The sequence below is a fragment of the Asparagus officinalis genome, chromosome 7 (genome assembly GCF_001876935.1).
Source record: "Asparagus officinalis chromosome 7, Aspof.V1, whole genome shotgun sequence".
In the NCBI taxonomy this organism is placed as follows: domain Eukaryota; kingdom Viridiplantae; phylum Streptophyta; class Magnoliopsida; order Asparagales; family Asparagaceae; genus Asparagus; species Asparagus officinalis.
In genome coordinates this window covers 91,074,013-91,093,720 of record NC_033800.1, presented here as the reverse complement: position 1 = coordinate 91,093,720, position 19,708 = coordinate 91,074,013, and positions in this window count along the sequence as shown.

Below are 19,708 nucleotides of genomic sequence, written 5' to 3'. Positions count from 1 at the left end.
CCCTGCCGACACAGGAGAAGTCGAGACATCATCATCATCATCAGAAGCACCATGAATAATCAATCTTCGCTGCACTAACGAAGCAGGCGATGGTGCGGGAACCTCGGTCATTTCAACTTTAGGTATTGATGTCAAAATACTAAAGCACCCTCAAAGGCAGTCACCGGTTCTATAATGACCATGTATTTTTGATACTAGTTAAATAATTTTTTGGTATTTTAAAATATTAAATTATTATTTTTAAAAGCGTGTTTATATTTTCTCGATTTTTTAGAAAATTTCTATGATTTAAAAATCTAAATTTTATATTTATTTAATAATTTTGCTAATTATAAATTAAATTGTTACGGTGAAAACTTTTTAAATTAATATTGGTTATTTATTATTGTTATTGTTGTTATTATTATTGTAATTAATTATATTGATTTTTGCTAATTTTTCGTCCCTAACCCTAATCCCTTTCCTATATACATACATATATGCGCAAGATCCTGTTTCTCTTTGACTCGTCATTCAATATTTAGATCCGTTATGAACTAGATGCATAGATTAGACTGTGATATGTTATTACATGCGTAAGATTTGTCTGATGAATGACTGTATAGAAGTTGTTACTTTATCACCTAGTTATTATCCAATAGGAGAAACTGTACTTGAAGACGACTCCTGTTAAAAATATGATTTATAAGTGCGCTTCAAAGCATGACAATACTCACCTCGACATTGATATCCCGATATGAGGAGTTCTGAGTTTCCTTGATATTGATATCCCGGTATGAGGATTCCTTGACTATTACTATTATAGCATCAACTAGACGATGCACTCTTGATCGGATATATTATGGGTCACGCTTATTTTCATAGTTTTTACAGAAGTTGTTCCATGGTAATTTTGTGGCTAGTGCACGATATTTCATGTACAGTCACATAAATTAACTAACAAATATGGGGCTTATAAAAAGGAATTGGACGGAGAATATAACATGTATATAAAAGGGCACATGCGCTTTCCTGATATCGTGAGTTATATATCTATACATGGGTCAAAGGACCAATACTTGACTCGAAGGCGTGACCCCCGGACAGGTTTACGAGGACCCAATTATATATATGAAAATATTCTTCTCCAATTCAAATAATATGTAAAATAAGAATAATATGGTTGTGTGTCCTACGGTAGGCTTTGTTTGATATCTACAATTAGAATTTCCTTTATTTTCACATTATATAGGTTATCACCGTGGATGATTATGGATTCTGGTAAGATATGGACTAGTTAAATTTCTTTTCATACATAGATCGAGATTAATATTTAATTATCTATAATTTAAGATATATAGTATATACATGAGGGTTTCCTTGTTTGGATTATTTCGCTTGACGTACTACGTCTCGTATTGTAGATTTTTAAGTATTAAGTATATCTAGTTGTATGACCTTCTTACTCGGATGTTTATAGATTTTCACCCTGATTATTATACCCTAGTAGTGGATTGCATCTAGATTGTCAGATTTTTAGTTGTACGTTTCTATTATCATTACTGTTGTTGCATCGGTTATTACATTGGTCGTTCAACCATTTCTATTCTTCCTTTGGGATCTTACCGTATGCCATGCACGCTGATGTACTCCTATTTCTCTCGGGTGTACATCAGATTTAGAGGGCGGATATCTTCAGTTTGGAGTCGTACAGGAGCCAGAGGATTCTTAGCAGGAGTGTTGTGCAGACCGAACAAAAGAAGCCGAAGCTTAGCTAGTGGATCTCAGTTTACTTATGTAGTACTTTCTCTTTTAGTCTTTTGAGGGATTTAGTTTTTTTTTTGCAGTACTTCCTTTTATTTCTGTTAGACTATGTATTTTCATATTTTTAGTTGGACTATTTTGTAATAAGGGCATGGTTGACTTAAATTGGTGTCTCGGATGATATTCTATTTGTGATATGACTCTTTTCTTTTCTGAGTTGTTTATTATATTCTTGCTAATTGTGATCGGGGAACTGTGACTTCGTATTTTATATTGCTTGACGCTTAGCATATTAGGTTGAAAAGAAGTAGTCTTTTATTTATTCTCCACAATCTAATACGTTGCGTGCTTATTCACGTTCCGATTCTCCAGAATTTTGGGAAGCTGGGCTTGATAGGTTTTTATGGTGGCCCATGCAGGTCATTGTCCCAAGTTCGTACCAGTGAGAATATAATGGATAATTTAGACGCATATCATATTTCATCCGTAAGACTATAGCTAGTCCTTATCCTATCATCTCGACGAATTATGTCTTAGTCCCTACCTTATCACTTTTTGATTCCGGAGCTGCCACTGTTTCTTGTCTCGTTACTTTACGACTACACTCTCTTTGTTTAACTTCTCTTTCCTCATACCGGTCATTAACTTATGTGTTATTATTTTTATAAGTATGTTTTTTTATTTGACTTATATATCGTTTGATTGTATTGATTTCTGCATTATTTCTTACATTATTTTATGTATCACACATAGTCTTATATTATATGTTTTTCATTAAAAATGTATAAGTAACATTGTCTAATGAAAATCATTATTTATATATTTTTAATTGTCTAAATCATGTTCATTAAGTGTTTCACATTACTCCAAATTTCACATATGCATTACGTAGCATATCTGATATTCAGATTATTTTCTTGTGTTTAAATATACTTTTGCATATCTACATTGTGTATGTGTGCGCTTTTTTTATCATATCATCTATCATTTATTTATGTTCTAGATTATTATATATATTATTTGTATTTTAAGTGATATACATTAATAAGTTCATGATTTTGATATTCTACATATGCATTCTTATTCTTTATTTTTTTAACTCATAATATTTTCAATACATAGTTATCTTATTAGTCAGTTTTATCTTGTTAGGTTGTTTTAGTATGTTCACATTGGGTTTGTTATTTCTAAGAGCAAAGTATTTCTATTTTGATATTCAAGTAATTATTCATATTGTTAGGTTTAGAATTTGAGTTACTAATTATATAGTTTTTGTTACATTATCTCGTATCATTAGTTATTATTTGTTTATAACTAAAATAAAAAATAATTCTAAATAGCATTGTGGGTGTGTATGGTATTTACTCATGGGTTATTTATAGTGCATTTGCATATTTGCTGTTTGCTGCTTTATTTTCGATATGTATTATTTTGTCATTGTGGCAATATTCATTGTATACGCATGTTATTTTTTAGTGTTTATTTTATAATGTTTTTAGATTTTTATGTCCTTTTATTGTGTTATTGGTGGTTGTTCATTCTCTATTCATTATTTTCGTTTACTTGTGTTGTGTTTTACTTTTTCATTCTTTTATACTTACTATTCTCTTTTTATTATAGTGTATTCACGTAGATTATTATATTTATGATATATATTTTTATTAATTTATAGCCATTCATCATTTATAGTATTAACTATGTCTAATCGTGTTTTGTTTCATGTATTACCGGTGTTTATGTTCACATGTTCATCAATCATTCATGGTATGTTTATCTATAATATATCGGTATTTTTATTATATGAATTTATGCCCTTCTTATGTTTTCATTTGTTTATAAATCTATTTTATCTTCTATAGTTCATGTTTTATGTATTATACATCTTTATTTATGTATATTTATGCTGATTGTATTTATGTGATTTTGACTACTATACAATATATTTCTATTTGTGAATTGATTTTATACAGTAATGATTATTATTATTGTATCTTGTTTATATTTATTATTTTACCTTATGAATATTGCTAACATTTCTGATTTATCATATTGTTTGTCTAATATATATAATTATGTCTTTCTTATTATTTTTTGTATAATATGTTTATTTTGAATCACATGTTTGTTCTTATGTCTATTTTATCATATAATATTTTATGAATATTTCTATCATAATTTATCTTGTTAGCATGATTAGTACTATGAGTATTCAGACTTTTATATACTTATTATTATGTATGTGTTTACATTTTTAACGGTTATTATATTTGATGATTTTATTTGCTATATTATATAAACATATTTAATATTTGACTAGTATTGTGTCTTGTATGATAATTATTTACTGCCATATGCTCTCAAAAATTATTGATTATAACTATAACTATTTTTATTGAATTTATCATCGTGTTCTATCATTACTGTTTGCTATTTTTTGATTATTATATCTATGTTTTCTTACATGCGTTTATGTTTTGACTGCTTTAAATATATATTGCTATAATACTATCTTTAAATATTTTTAACATAGTTACAAATTTTTATTTTTAGAATTTGTGCCTTATATGTGTTATTTGGTTGAATATGATTTGCTGATTGCATTCATGTGTTTTGTTCGTAATTATACTTTTTATATATCTTGAATATCTATTCTACTTACTGATTATATTTTAACACTGTGATGTGTTATCTTATGGTACTATATCAATAATATCATATTGATATTATATTTTTCTGTAATTGTATATTTGTTATTGACTTCTTTGCTATTAAACTATATTGATTGATACTTATATTTTTTTCCTATGCCTAGATGTTGTGTTATCTTATAATTTGACACATATCAACTATTTTATTTACAGTATACATACTTCTTTATGCCTGTGCAATCTCTTTCAAATATATGTTCACTCTCTTTATGTTTTACTTACCTCATTCTTATTATTTATACTCATTACCTGCCTTAATGATATCTTTTGAAAATGATTGATCAAGTATATTTTTTGATTCTGTGTATTTATATTCATACATGCCCTTTCAATTATCTGTACTTCCATTAATTTTGATTGCATATTATACTTTTTGATTAATCATGCGATATTTTATTATGATGCGTGTGATTTGTGTATTGTGTGATTTGTCTGTGTTAAGATTATATTTTATTTATACGCTATGATTAATACTAGTGTATATTTATTAACCTTTTGACGAAATAGTTTAATGATTAATATTGGTTTTGTTTTGTTGTGGTTAATTTTGTGTATGCTTTTTGTTATTGTATTTGGCTAACTTTGTTATTTGTATGCTGAATCTTAGCTATCACATCTTATATCTTATCTTGTATCGTTCTTGTATTACATTTCCCTTGCTTATGGACATGCAGTTTATTTTAAATCTTTCTCTATACGAGTTGAATTGAGTCTCTCGCTCTATATTTTGTTGTTTGTACATCACCCTTATTTTATTTCCAACGACGGAATTTGTTTTAAGAGGGGGTAAAATATAATGACCATGAATTTTTGATACTAGTTTAAATAAATTTTTAGTATTTTAAAATATTAAATTATTATTTTTAAAAACGTGTTTATATTTTCTCGATTTTCTAGAAAATTTCTATGATTTAGAAATCTAATTTTTATATTTATTTAATGATTTTGCTAATTATAAATTAAATTGTTACGGTAAAAACTTTTTAAATTAATATTGGTTATTTATTATTATTATTATTGTTATTAATTATATTGATTCGTCATAATTTTTGCCTGCCTAACCTAATCCGATTTCCTATCATATTACTATAGTACTATATAGTATATATATATATATATATTGCATATATAAGGTAATCTTCTGGCTCTCTCTTCGCTCTCTCTCTCTATGATCGTTTCATGCTCGTCTACAGCGGTGCCTCTCTCCGCCTCGTTCTCTCTCAAACTCAGTCCACCAGCTTCCCTCATCTCCTCGGCCTCAGCCCCCCATCGTCTCAACGACCACGCCTCCCTCAGACCGGCACGTCACTAGGCCCCTCACACCTCCCTACCGGCGCTAGATCCGCTCACTCGCTGTTTCCCCTTCACTCACACAGCCCCACCACACCTCCAGCTTTCCTCACACGCCGCTCACACCCACCGTTCGCACCCCCAGATCCGCCCTCACTCCACCGACCTCAGCCGCCCCAAGCCACAGCCCACTCTGGCCAAGCGCCGAGCCCGCTGGCTCGCATCTACACACATCTCCCGAAACCACTAGCTGGCTCCTCTTCCGCATTCTTCCGACCAGCCCCTCCCCCGGATCTCCTCCAGATCTGCCGCTACGAGGTTGCCGCCCATCCTCCCTGCTCGTCGCTACCTTGAGAGCTCTCCGTCGTCCCCGAGCTCCACCTCCAGCACCTCCCCATCTCAGTCACCGCCCAATGCCCTTCGACCACCGATGCTCACCGCTGCCTCATCCGCGGACTTGCACGTCAATGTCGATATGTTCGACAGAAACTCATAGGCAAGATCCCTTTTCTATGTTTTTCATTCATTTTAATTCTTAGTTTTGTCATAAATTAATTATGCGAAAGATCCCGCTTCTCTTTGACTCGTCATTCAATATTTAGATCTGTTATGAATTATATGCATAGATTAGAATGTGATATGTTATTACATGCGTGTGATTTGTTTGATGAATGACTATATGGAAATTGTTACTTTATCACCTAGTTGTTATCCAGTAGGAGAGACTGTACATAAAGACGACTCCTGTTAAAAATATGATTTATAAGCGTTCTTCAAAGCATGGCTATACTTATCTCGACATCGATATCTCGGTGTGAGGAGTTCTAAGTTTCCTTAATATCGATATCTCGGTATGAGGTTTCCTTGACTATTACTATTATAGCATTGACTAGATGATGCACTCTTGATCGAACATGTTATGGGTTATGATTATTTTCATAGTTTTATAGATATCGTTCCACAGTAACTCTGTGGCTAGTGCACAATATTTCATGTACGATCACTTAAATTAACTAACAAACAAGGGGTTTATAGAGGGGAATTGGACGGAGAATATAACATGTATATAAACGAGCACATGCGCTTTCCTGATATCGTGAGTTATATATATACATGAGCCAAAGGGCCAATACTTGACTTGAAGGCGTGGCCCTCGGATAGGTTTACGGGGACCTGATTATATATATGAAAATATTCTTCTCTAATTCAAATAATATGTAAAATAAGAATAATATGCTTGTGTGTGCTATGGTAGGCTTTATTTGATATCTACAATTAGAATTTCCTTTATTTTCACCTTATATAGGCTATCACCGTGGATGATTATGGATTCTGGTGAGATGTGGACTAGTTATATAATTTTTTATACATAGATCGGGATTAATATTTAATTATCTACAATTTGAGACATATAGTATATACATAAGTGTTTCCTTATTTGGATTATTTCGCTCGACATACTACGTCTCGTGTTATAGATTTTTAAGTATTAATTCCATCTAGTTGTATGACCTTGTTACTCGGATGTTTATGGATTTTCCCCCTGATTATTATACCCTAGTAGTGGATTGCATCTAGATGGTTAGATTTTAGTTGCACGTTTCTATTGTCATTACTGTTGTTGCATTGGTTATTGCATTGGTTGTTCGACCGTTTCTATTCTTTCTTTTAGGATCTTGCCATGTGCCATGCACGCTGATGTACTCCTATATTTCTTGGGTGTACGTAAGATTTAGAGGGCGGACAGCTTTAGTTTAGAGTCGTATAGGAGCCAGAGGATTCTCAGCAGAAGTGCTGTGCAGACCGAGCAGAAGGAGCTGAAGCTTAGCTAGTGGATCTCAGTTTACTTATGTAGTACTTTCTCTTTTAGTCTTTTGAGGGATTTAGTTATTTTTTTTGCATGACTTACTTTTATTTCTTTTGGACTATGTATTTTCATATTTTTAGTTGGACTGTTTTATAATAAGGGCATGGTTGACCCAAACTTGGTATCTTGGATGATATTCTACTTGTGATATGACTCTTTTCTATTCTGAGTTGTTTATTATATTCTTGCTATTTATGATCGGGGACCTGTGACTTTGCATTTTATATTGCTTAACGCTTAGCGTATTAAGTTGAGAAGAAGTGGTCTTTTATTTATTCTCCTCAATCTAATACATCATGGGCTTGTTCACATTTTGATTCCCAGGCATTTTGGGAAGCGCGGCGCAACAGATTCAAAATGAACACTCGAAGGAAGAGACAAAGGCATCTCTTCACCGGCGATACCAAAATTAGACTCATCGTCTGAGCCACCAACATCACTGAAATTGCCTGCATCGTCGGGCTCGATTAGGTAATCATTAGTGTCATCATGCCTATAATCCATGTGTTCCTCTTCATCGTCTAGAGGAATAGGCTCCTTACCTACATAAAAGAAGCGCATCAGTTAAAAGTATTTCGAGATGAAAGTCGTGAATACGTGACCAGAAGTCACCTGAAGAGGTAACCCTAGGTTCTTGCTCTAGGACTGCAGGAGGATCCTCCCTAACCTTTGAAGAATCTCTAGGTGTATATTCAGACTCTGGAGACACTAAGCGCTATTTTTTTGAATAAGGTGGAGGAGGAGGAACATGTAATTGCCTCTTTCCTTTCACTCGTTCCCTATCAGGACTCCTCGACGATTTGCTGTCCCAATCGGCTCTCGAATGTTAATGCCAACCTGTCTTGGAGGAGTAGGGTGTTCACCTGGTTCTTCCCAACATTCACCTGACACACCCTCTGCCAAAAACTCTTAAAGTCCGGGAATTCTTCTCTTTGAACCCTTCCAGGATAGTTCCTTATACCGTCGGATGATCCAATACAAACCGGTCTTTTTTACCTAAAACACAGGAGGAGGAACAATCACCTCGCTATACCACTTACAAAACCCAAACGTCATGTAATAGTTGGGTATGTGCTGAGGAAGTGAGAACTGAGCCCCCGTAGCTCCCGCAACAAAGTGGTACCAAGCACAAGCTCCGTCGACTAAGCTTCCTGTCCACAGTAATTGACGAGCGAATCGACATAGTAGATAGGGTTCTATGTATCACTCTATACCATTCAACCTAGCAACAAGGTGATCGGGTCGAATGTTCACAAACCAGTTGAAACACCCACTAGGCAAGCAAGTGAAGCGTTCGCTACTCATACCGTCTTCAAACACATCCCCGAGGCTAACACCGTCAATTGAGGGGAAGAAATAGTAGAGATGATAATGGTCCTTATTCTGGAGAATCCTACGAACCCCAGCACGGTACTTTAGAAGCCATTTCAAACGTTCATACCTCTAAAGCAAGGCAACGTTCCCACTACCAGGCATAGCGGCTGACATTAACTAAGGGTAGTGTTGAGTGAACCATATTACCAAATAGGTATACAATAGCTCTACCCTAGCATTAGGTACTTAATTCCTAGGGTAACTATCCCCTCGCTTTAGATATTCAATAGCCAATTCCCTTAGGCCATGATGAATATAGCCCACCATCACCGGTAGAAGAGCTAAGTTGTACCGAGAGGCCAACAACACAGTGGGGAATAACACTTTAATCGAGATGCGATCTTTTGGCTGAGAAGGCATGATGTAACCCCTTAGCTAGAACGAGAAGAACCCTGCAAGCAATGCCAACTTAGATATTTGCTCCTTTGCCTGATGATGAAAACTCTCAAATTAGTCACTAGCACGACACCCACACACATCAGAGTTAGCAGTATGCAATGAAGAGCCATCCTTTAAGATGTGAGTCTCGACGTCAACTTCCATAGCCAGAGGGATCGCACCCACATTTCCCTTTTTACTAACGTTGGGAAATAAATACTCTACCTAAGGAATGTGACGTACGGTATGGTCATGTCCAGTGCTCCCAATAGTCCTTTGACAAATGAGGAAGTTGTAGACCAGTTCTCGAAAAGCTACTGCAATATGAGCAGTATGAGAGTAAATATTGAACTCCTCATTAGTAGGAAAACACTCCTTGTACATATGATCCCCCATCGGTAAATGAGACAACCCAAACATCTCGTGAAGAGTGATCCCGATCTTCCCTACTAGAGTGAAGAAAGTATTGCTATCACTATTGTACAGCTCCAAAATGACATACAAAATTGGTGTCCAAATCTCAGCATTATACTTGGAAGCTCTGACCGTAGTATAGAGATCCAGTTCTTACAATCGCTCCTTAAAAATAATGAGAATAAAATCTACCAAGCGAGTCCGCTAATGGGTGTCTGTCGACTTAATCCATCTGGGGAATCTGGTGTCCCCATCCGGATACTGGTCGACGATTTTGATAAGCTCATTTCCAAAGGTGTTTGGGACGATAGCAACTTTCTTAACTGGTGCGTCCTCATTCACGAAGTCTGGACGCAGCCCTATGATGTTATTCCCAAAAAGTCCTTCTTAACAGAAGCCACCCCCGTACTTCAAAATGCCTATCTTGACACTATCCTCCCTATTTGTGAGGTTATAGCGTATGAAACAAAGCGTGTCAAGACACTGTAAGTACAAGAAGGAGACCTGATGCTCTATCACTGGCAAAGCAAATTGATGGTCTCCTTGAGCGTAGTACCAATATTTTTCCCTATAGTGGAAGAAAGAGTTGCCACCAGGGACACTATCTCTAAAGAGAAAATCATCTATATTGACTAAGTTCCTACAAGACGAAGGGAAGCAGACGAAGACTAAGTTCGGCCGTTATACTCAAGAGTTAGCAGACGAAAATGACAAAATGATTTAGCAGACTGTAAAAAGATGAACCTCGCTCACAAGAAATGAGTTAGCAGAGGTGAACCTCACTAGCAGACGAAGATGAGTTAGCAGACGAAATGAGTTTTGAATAGGCAACTGTAAAAAGATGACAAAATGAGTTCGCAGACGACATGAGTTTTGAATGGGCAACTATAAAAAGATGACAAAATGAGTTAGCAGACGAAGACCAAGTTCGACCGTTATACTCAAGAGCATAGGTGAACCTCGCTCATAAGAAAAAATCATCTATATTGACTAAGTTCCTACAAGACGAAGGGAAGCTCAACCAAAGGAAGGGAACTTCATATCCAAGTTGATGAAATTCATCCAACTTAATTAGGCTAATATCGCTTAAGCGAAGGTTGCTCCTAATTGGCGAATATCACTTTAGCGAAGATCGCTCATAACAGAAGCAACTAACTCCGCCTAGACGATGTCTGCTGCAAAAGCTCAAAGGGTTAAGCGAGCCCCGCTCAAAGTGCGAAGCTTTCCACAATAAGCGCCATTAATGGCTGCTGACGGAACCCCACCACCAATGACAAAAGTTCATCGGGAAGACCACCAATGGTCATAAAGATCTCTCCTTCAATGGCATATCAAGTTTTCAGACCCTAAGGCATTACTTAAAACCTAATGGGCTGGGACTGTGGCTAATTCGAAGATCGCCCACGATGGGTTTGGCACTTTCCTATCTCCATCTCTAGCTGTGCCTACACCTCCTCAGTTCTCAGCTGACAAGCCCCTCGAGCAGAGCCTCTTTCCTTGAAAATAGCACGATGAGGAGCCATTAATGATGAACTTTGGGGATCTCTAAAAAAGCTAGGGTCCGAAGAAGAGTAGGAGAAATTTTGAAATCAAATTGAAGAAGAAGGAGGAAAACGGTCTTATTTATAGGCTAAAACCCCCAACTTCGCCCAATATTTCTCGCCTTAAACTTCACCAAATATCTCACGACCAAACTTTGTCGAAGATCTCGCCAGCGAACTCTACCGAAGAAATCACCCCGAACTTCACAAGATAATTTAGCCTCAAACTTTGCTTGGAATATCTCCTTGAACAAACTTCACCGTAATTCTAGGTATGTGGGTCAAAGACCTAATGTTTATATCCTTAGGCTGAGCCTCGCCTAACTGACTTACTGAGCCCTGCTAAGACGACTGTTTCTTCAATAAGTTAACCTCACCTAATTCAATAGGGGACTAAAGTCGAACGTCGCCTAAAAATCATAGTGATTTCACTAAGTCTCCAAATTGAGAAAATCACAACTCAATTTGTTTACGGCTTTACATAGTGAACCTAGCCAAAATGACTTGGCAAAATTCACTAAGTCTTCAAGTTGAGTAAAACTTTAACTGAATTTGTTTGAGACATCATCTGGCGAACTTTAAACTAACTCTCACCAGCACAATAATGCCTGAGCTTCACTTCTAAATATGATGACTCCATGCAGAGATCAAGCCATGCAGAGTTCAAATTCTCTATAGAAGTACGAACAGATCGAGCACACAAAAGATGGATAGTTTCAATATGAAGACAAGTTCATTTTTATTGATCGAAGACTCTACTACATGAAGGCGACATTCAAGATTGCCTATAGGTCGTAATATTTGATTCTAAATTTGTATTAATTGAAATTGTATTACAAATCAATAAATCACTTTTTACATAGAAGCAAAGAGAATTGATTTGATCTCTTCTTTTTAACTGGGTTCTTTGGTAGCGATAGGATGCCTCCCTCGATGCTCGTGCCGAGTTTGCTTCCCTTGAACGATTTGAATGAGATTGCGGGCAAGTTTCAACGCATGGTAAAAACTTAAGATGAAGAGTTCGATCACCTGAGCTTGGAATCAGGGCCGAGTGCTCAAGAGGCAAAATTTAGTTCTTTTATCTCCCAAAAGACCGATTGCCAATAGAGAATGTGATCTTAAAGATGATCTAAAATTATGATCAGTCCGATCCCCCTTTAAAAAATCCCCAACCCCCCTTCCTAAAGACGAATATGGCTATTTATTGCCAAGGAGAGTCATGACCTATCCCTTAAATTGTGGGAAGTGACCACACAATTATAGCTGAGGAGGACCATAACCACTCCCTTAATCGTGGGAAGTGACTATTCCTACGCCTATAGCTAAGGAGAGCCATACCCAAATCACTCAAATTATGGGAAATGGTTTTAACCACTTAGGTGAGCTAGCAGGCGAGCTAGGTGAGCTAGCAGGCGAGCTACGCGAGCTAGCATGTGGGTTGATTGCTCAGACAAGCTTGCAGGCGAGCTAGGCGAACATGCGAGGTTGTCAAGCAAACCTCAGAAGCATTCAGGCAAGCTTAAACCCTATTGGTGAGCTTGGTTCGTGCGGGCGAACCTCCTGCATGAGAGCTTAGCTTATGCGGGTGAGCTATGCATTCAGGAAGGCTTATTTACAAGCTGGCGAACCGAACATTCAGGCAAGCTCAGTTCTTCCTGGGTGAAGTCCATTGCACAGGCGAACTTCACTTCGCCTGTGAAGTTAAGCATTCAGGTGAGCTAGACTTAGCTAGCTTGATGCAGGCGAACAAGCCAAATAGGCTTTGTTCTTGCGATCTTGAGCGTGCAGGTGAAGTCCTGGAAGAGAACTTATAATTTTAAGATAAAGACAAATTTTATTGCCTACAAAACCCCATTCAAAATTTTTAGACCTAAACTAGGTTGCATGGGGTCTGGAATACTTTGAATGAAAATGATCATTGTTCATTGGTTCAGGCGAAGTCAGGTGCCTTACTAGTGAACTCGATCACTTTGGTTGAGTTGAGGTTTCCAAACGAGCTCAATGAAGTCTAGTGAGCTAAGTGTTCAGATGAACTTAGCATTCGTAGGTGAGCTTGAATCTGCAAGCGAGCTCCAAGCAGCGACAGGTGAGCCGCGTGCTTGCGGGTGAATTAGACAACTACAGGCAAGGTCCAAATAGTGTAGGTGAGTAACGTGTTTGCAGGTGAGCCACGTGCTTGCAGACGAGGCTCAGTGTATGCCAGCTAAGGCGGCGATGGCATGTTAGATCACATTAAATGTGATCTGACAGGGCATCCTCATTTTCACACACTCAATCTGAGGCGTTGCTTCGGTTGGATCTTGAATATTAACCATTGTTTTTGAAATTAATCTCAGTCATTTAGCTTAACCGCTTGAATCTCAGCCACTTGTTTGAATTTGACGCATTTCGATGCTTGAAAATTAGATTTGAACTGTCAGATTCGAGTATAAATCTCGACCATTTGTTTTGAACAGTCGGATACGAACTGTTTCATTCGATCTGAATCATTTCTTTGGTTGAGATAGCAAATCTCAACCGTCGATTCATGCCTATATAAAGGCTTCATCTCTCTCCGTGAGAGATTTTTGCATACTTAGAAAAAAATTTACGTTTGAGCTCTTTGAGAAAAAAGATCTCAGCTTTCTTTCTCAAAACTGAAATGGCACCAAGAAAGGTTCTTGCATCAAAGGGAAAGAAGAGGGCTTTCTCTTCTGCCACCTCTGGCACCACTGCCACTGCTGATGGTGCTCCACTGCCGTCCTCAGGTAGGTTAAATGATCAATGGACCAAACTGAGAAGATGAACAGTCATTGTTCATCTTATGGCGAGCTTCGTCAATTCTAGCGAAGTTCTGCTACTCAAGCGAACTTCACTCTGTCAGGCAAGCTTTGCTTGTCAGGCGAGCTTCGCCCAGTTAGGCGAGCTCTGCTTGTTGGGCGAGCTTTGCTTTGTCAGGCAAGCTTCACTCAATCAGGGGAGCCCTGCTTGTCAGGCGAAGTTCGTTAGCAGACAAGGTTCATTATGTCAGGCAAGCTTTGTTAGCTCGCCAGCGTGATGGAGCTTGCCTACACAATGTAGCTTACCTATGTTCAAGACTTAGCGAAAATTTCACTTTCGTGTCAAAAATTTCTAACTTCTTTTTGTTTTGTTTTGCAGCTATCTATTCTGATAAGGCTCTTCCAAGGGCTAGTGCTATTGGTCATGCCAGTGATGTGGGTGTATCTACTCCTACCAGGTTCCCACTCCTTGACCATGTACCTGTTTTCTCTACTGATTGCTCCGTGGAGTTAGAATGGAGAGTGACTGAGGGTCATTACTTGACCCTATGGGAATTGATCACCGATGCAGCAATGAAAGATTCACAATGTTGGGAGATGAGAAAGCCTCACTTCCTCTTCGATGACGCCGTAGCTAATCCGACAAGTCTGCTCCTGGGCGAGAGTAGATGGTTCCGCATCATGGACGGCGCCCGCTATTCCATCCTCAGCATGATGAGGGGATTCTCCACCGTTGAGCCACAATCACTCTTTATACCGAGAGTGATGAATTAGGACCTTACTCTAACTCAGGACGGGGTCACCTGTGGAATCTTCACAGGCTCAACAGCTAGATTCAGCATCGACAATTCCAACAAGTGCATCACCTCTCTACACCCTGGCTTGTTGTAGAGCGACTTGCCTAAGGGAGAGACAGCTACAATGGTGGAGACTTTTCGTTGTTGCTTCTTCAATGCCAGTGGGCAATTTCCTCCCAAAGATTTCAGAGCGCCCGGGTGGATCCACTCTGTGCCCGGCAACAGCCTTTTGTAGCCTAGGATCATGAATTTTATATTGGATGAAAACTCTGATATGCAGGGTACAAAATTGTACTCTGCCATAAGGGCTACACAATTTGGCCTTAAGATCAACGCCCCACAATTCTAGAGTTTATTAGAGCTCTACTTCCCTGAGACTGGCACATTCTTCACACTAAATAGAGAATTAGGCTTCACACTTCACGAGATGTACAAAGTGTCGGGACTACCGATGGGAGAATTCCCGTATGAAGAATATGTCCCTAGCCAATGAGAGATTGAATTCCTCTCAGAAAAATTCCCTCAGGTGACGAAGACTCTATGGGAGCTGTTTAGTCACTACTACATTTTACTGGATACCATTGGAGCGGTGGATCACAAAGGCAAAAAAAAAGAGGATACCAGGAATCAATAATAAGAATTGGGTTGATTACCTCTTTCAGAATGTTGACGACAAGAAGATGCCCATCATGCCGTTGAACGTGTGTGATCAAGTGGAAGTGGAGAAACGGATATTTGGGGTTAAGGTCTTGGAAACCCTCGAAGATGATGAAGGGGGTTTTAGAGTGGGAATGACCTTTCAATCATTCCACCATCAAGCTAAGACCCCGATCTCAACTAAGGCCCTGCTTGCCGGGTACGTTATGTTGTGGCTAAAGAGATGTGTGGTTCCCACACACTCTTATGAGGCGATCCTAGTAGAGGTCATCTATCCCGTCGTCCGTTTGGCTTACAGGCGATCATATGCATTGGTCCCAGACATGGTGGCATGCATACAAAGCGGGCTTAGGACTCTGATGACACAATTCTGCCGAGTGTCATTCATCGAAGAGGAGGGAGGAGAGGAAGTGGCCAAGACCCTAAATCCTCACGTTAGCTTGCCATACACGTATTTAATGGCATGGTATGTGCTGCACTGCAAGTGTTTGATGAGCGTGCCAGCAGCGCGTCAGGAGGGGAAGCTGATCCCATTTGTTCAGTGCTTGGAGAAGTGCTCATGGAAATATAAGGACATTGCTGAAATGATAAAGGCCTTGTCCTTTTTTAGTAATTATATTTTCTACCAGTGCTTCCCTTACTTTTTCGATAGAGGGTATAGTGAGTCTCTCCAAGACGTGCTGACAGGGGATAACCATACTTCTTTATCCTTAGGTGGCTTCTACTGGTTGGTCAACATCTGGCCAGGCTACCACATCTTTCGGACGGCTCAGGCTATTACATGGAGCCCTATCACCCATGTCAGTTTGCACGTCAATTTGGGTATGATCAATTGTATGTGGGAAATATCAACCCTCAGTTAAGTTATGAAGGAGGGTTAATAGATGGTGCGCGGAGCTAGTTTTAGACTCAAGCGGGATGCACCAATGCACATTTCACGTTGCCTCTTAGGGACCACCCACTCCGACATACATTGACATACTACAAGTGGTATAGGAGTTTGAGCACGACTCCGGAAGGGTTCAATCCTTATGAGTCTTGTTTGACGGCACAGAGGCGTCGATCAAGTGAACTTCCCCGTGCTTCGAGGTGGGGAGAGAACCCAGCTGAGGAGTCTGAACAGATTCCCCATGAAGAAATGGGAGGTTATGAGGGGCTCTATGAAGGATTGTATGATTTTTCAAGAATGGAGTTCCAAACTCAATACGCTCCTACCCAGCTCGAGCCTTATAGAGAAGTAGAAACGACTGAGGAGTTGGCCAGGGCTATGGACCTTTTGGAGCAAGTTAGGGGCCCCATTGCTTAACACCTTCGAATGCCTGTCTTTGCTCCTGATCTCTCGGCTTCCTCTAAACATCTGTGGGAGACAGAAGTTGTCCCCTCTAAAGAGGACCTGAATAAGAAAGCCCGCCACGATGAAGTGGCAATGAATATTAAGGTAGGCGAGGGTCACACCGCAACCGTTATCAAGCCATGTTCGGGGGTGACTGCATCTGCTGTCTCAACTCCCTCAACTACTGAGACTCTTGTACCAGCTTCTGTTGTTGAAACGAAATAAATCCCACCAACTTTTGAGGTAGTGCAGTCGATGCTCGTTGCTGAGCAACAAATGTTGGCTCAACACGATCAACTGATTGTTTTGGAAGGTATTCATTCTTTTACTCCTCTTTAATTACCAAATTTGAATATGACTTCCTGATATTTATTCTAATCTTAACGCAGGAACAATGGGAGCCACTATTATCGTCTCTTCTGCAGACGAAAAGGAGGAGGAGGAGGACGTCGATTACTCTGCTAATAGTGATTTCATTGTAGATAACGTCTTTCGGGATCATGATGAGGACAAGTAAACTTCTCATCATACTCTCGAAGCCGAATCTCATGTCGAAGACTTGGGTGTCTCAAGTCCTCCTTGTGAATAGGTCTTGGGGGCTACAACTTCCGCTTTAGGTATTTTAAATTGTTAACCTTTAATTTTATGGAGGTCATTTCAGTATATAAACTAACGTTTTTTCTGTTAATCTTATTGCAGTTGAAATGACTCTCGAGGCTATCGACCAATGGACCATCCTGTTGGTATCCATATATGCGGGGGCTACTACCTCACCTTGTCCACATGCTACTTGATAGGTAGGCTCCCCTATCGAGGTTCCATTTCAAATTGAAGAGGTGCCAATTCAAGAAGAGGCACCAATTCAGGAAGAGGAGGCACGGATTCAAGAAGAGGCACCCATTCAGAAAGAGGAGGCACCGGTTTTTCTCGATGGCTATGTGACCTCAACTCCAATCTCAACAACTATTGAACCGGTTGCTGAGGTTACAATTTCCTCTTTAACTGAGACCTTAATGATAATGGTGGAGCCCCCAGTCTTGGTAGTATTGACTACAACTCCTGTGATCATGGCCACCAATTCTCCTGCCCAAGCAACGACTCCAATTGTAGATGAAGCTCTCCTCTCCCTCGCAGCTCGCGTGCTGAAAAGGGCTGTGGATCGAATGATCGATAACTTTCGGTCTTTCCTCCATGACAGCATTAAGATGTCATTGGATGAAGGCTGCTCTTTTGAGGAATGTACCATACCAGACGTGCTTAGGACTAGTGGAGAAGGACATCCAGGAGTTGCTCACCCTTCGGTCTGAGACCTTGAACATTATTAACTTTGCTTCTAAAGAGGCTCAATTAGCTCTGAAAGAGCGAGAGCGTCTCTTAGAAGAGACTATGGCTGAGGAGACCCGGTTGAAGGAGGAGTTAGAATGGGCTACCGCGGAGGGTGAGAAGATCGATGAGGAGCGTCGGAAAGCTAACTTTGTCTTAGCCGATTTAATTTCAGGTATAACCAAAGCTAAACAAGTTATAACAGAGGTGCAGGTGATTCTGGCTAATAAGGAGCAAGCTCGCCAACAAGTTTTAGGAGAGTTGGAGGATCTTGAGAATCAACAATAGCTCATCATTGGCGATCTCGAGGAGAAGGAGCACGCTTTGAAGGTGGTAGGAACCACCCTTTCTAACGACGTCTCGCTTTCCGAGGAAGACATCCGCCGAGAAATTCTAAATAAATTTGAGAGGAAGCATGCACATGCGATTCAAAATATCGAATCGCGATTGAGAAAATTTTAATTTTGTCTTGAATGAATTTTGTACTAAAACTTTCTCATCATGAATAAAATTAGATTTTTATCCAATTATCATTTTCAATATCTTGTGCAATTTTGCTTTGATCGCTCTGTTGACTAACAGTTAGGATTTTTAGCAAACCTCCAGCTATTAATGGATTTTATTTTGCCTTTACCAATTACCGTTTGAATTAGGCTAGCCATACTACTTCCTTTAGTATGGTGAGTTGTCGAGAAGTTTTTTTTAAACTTAACGCTAAAATTTCTTCTCTACCCTTAGTCATTCATGGCGTTGGGTTAAACAATTGATTAAAACTGTAACGACTTCATCACAATCCAGTTAGGCTGTGCCGGTTTGCATGACGACTTGGCCTAAGAATTTGAGTGTGAGACTTATCGCATGATAACCTTGCCACTAAAGAGGTTTGAATAACAACTCATCGCTTGGTAGGTTGCTATTCGGGAATAAAGGGATTGATAAGGAACATCACTCGGTAGGCCAATATCAATGAACAACGTCATTTGCGAGAATAATAGTGTTCAAATCAAGTCATTCAGGGACGTAGGAGTATAACGACTAATTAGAATAGGGGAACATCGCTCGGTAAGCCACTATCATCAATCGTTCTAAAAAAATAGAATGTTCGGAATGGATCAGATAGTAAGTGATTGCACGACAGATCACTATTCTGATCGCATAATAGGTAAGAACTCATCGAATGGTAGGTTACTACTTAACAAACAATATCATTTGCAAGAATGACGGCATTAACTATCAGTGGGAATCATTAATGTGATAGTTTGTGTAGACCCGCCATCCTATTGATGAGGATTGATGTGGGAATTTGGAAGAAATCAACTAATCAGAGGTGATCGTTAACATGATAGCTTTATGTGGGCCCATCATCCTATTGATGAGGATTGGTGGGAGAATTTTGGAGGTCAGTAAGGAGTGTTTGTTACCTTAATTGGCCTCGCAGGAGTTGAAGGAAGTCTACGGGTAGTACTTCTTCAAGAATTCTCCGTTGATAGGCATCATGATCTTATCGCCATTTAGTTTGATAAG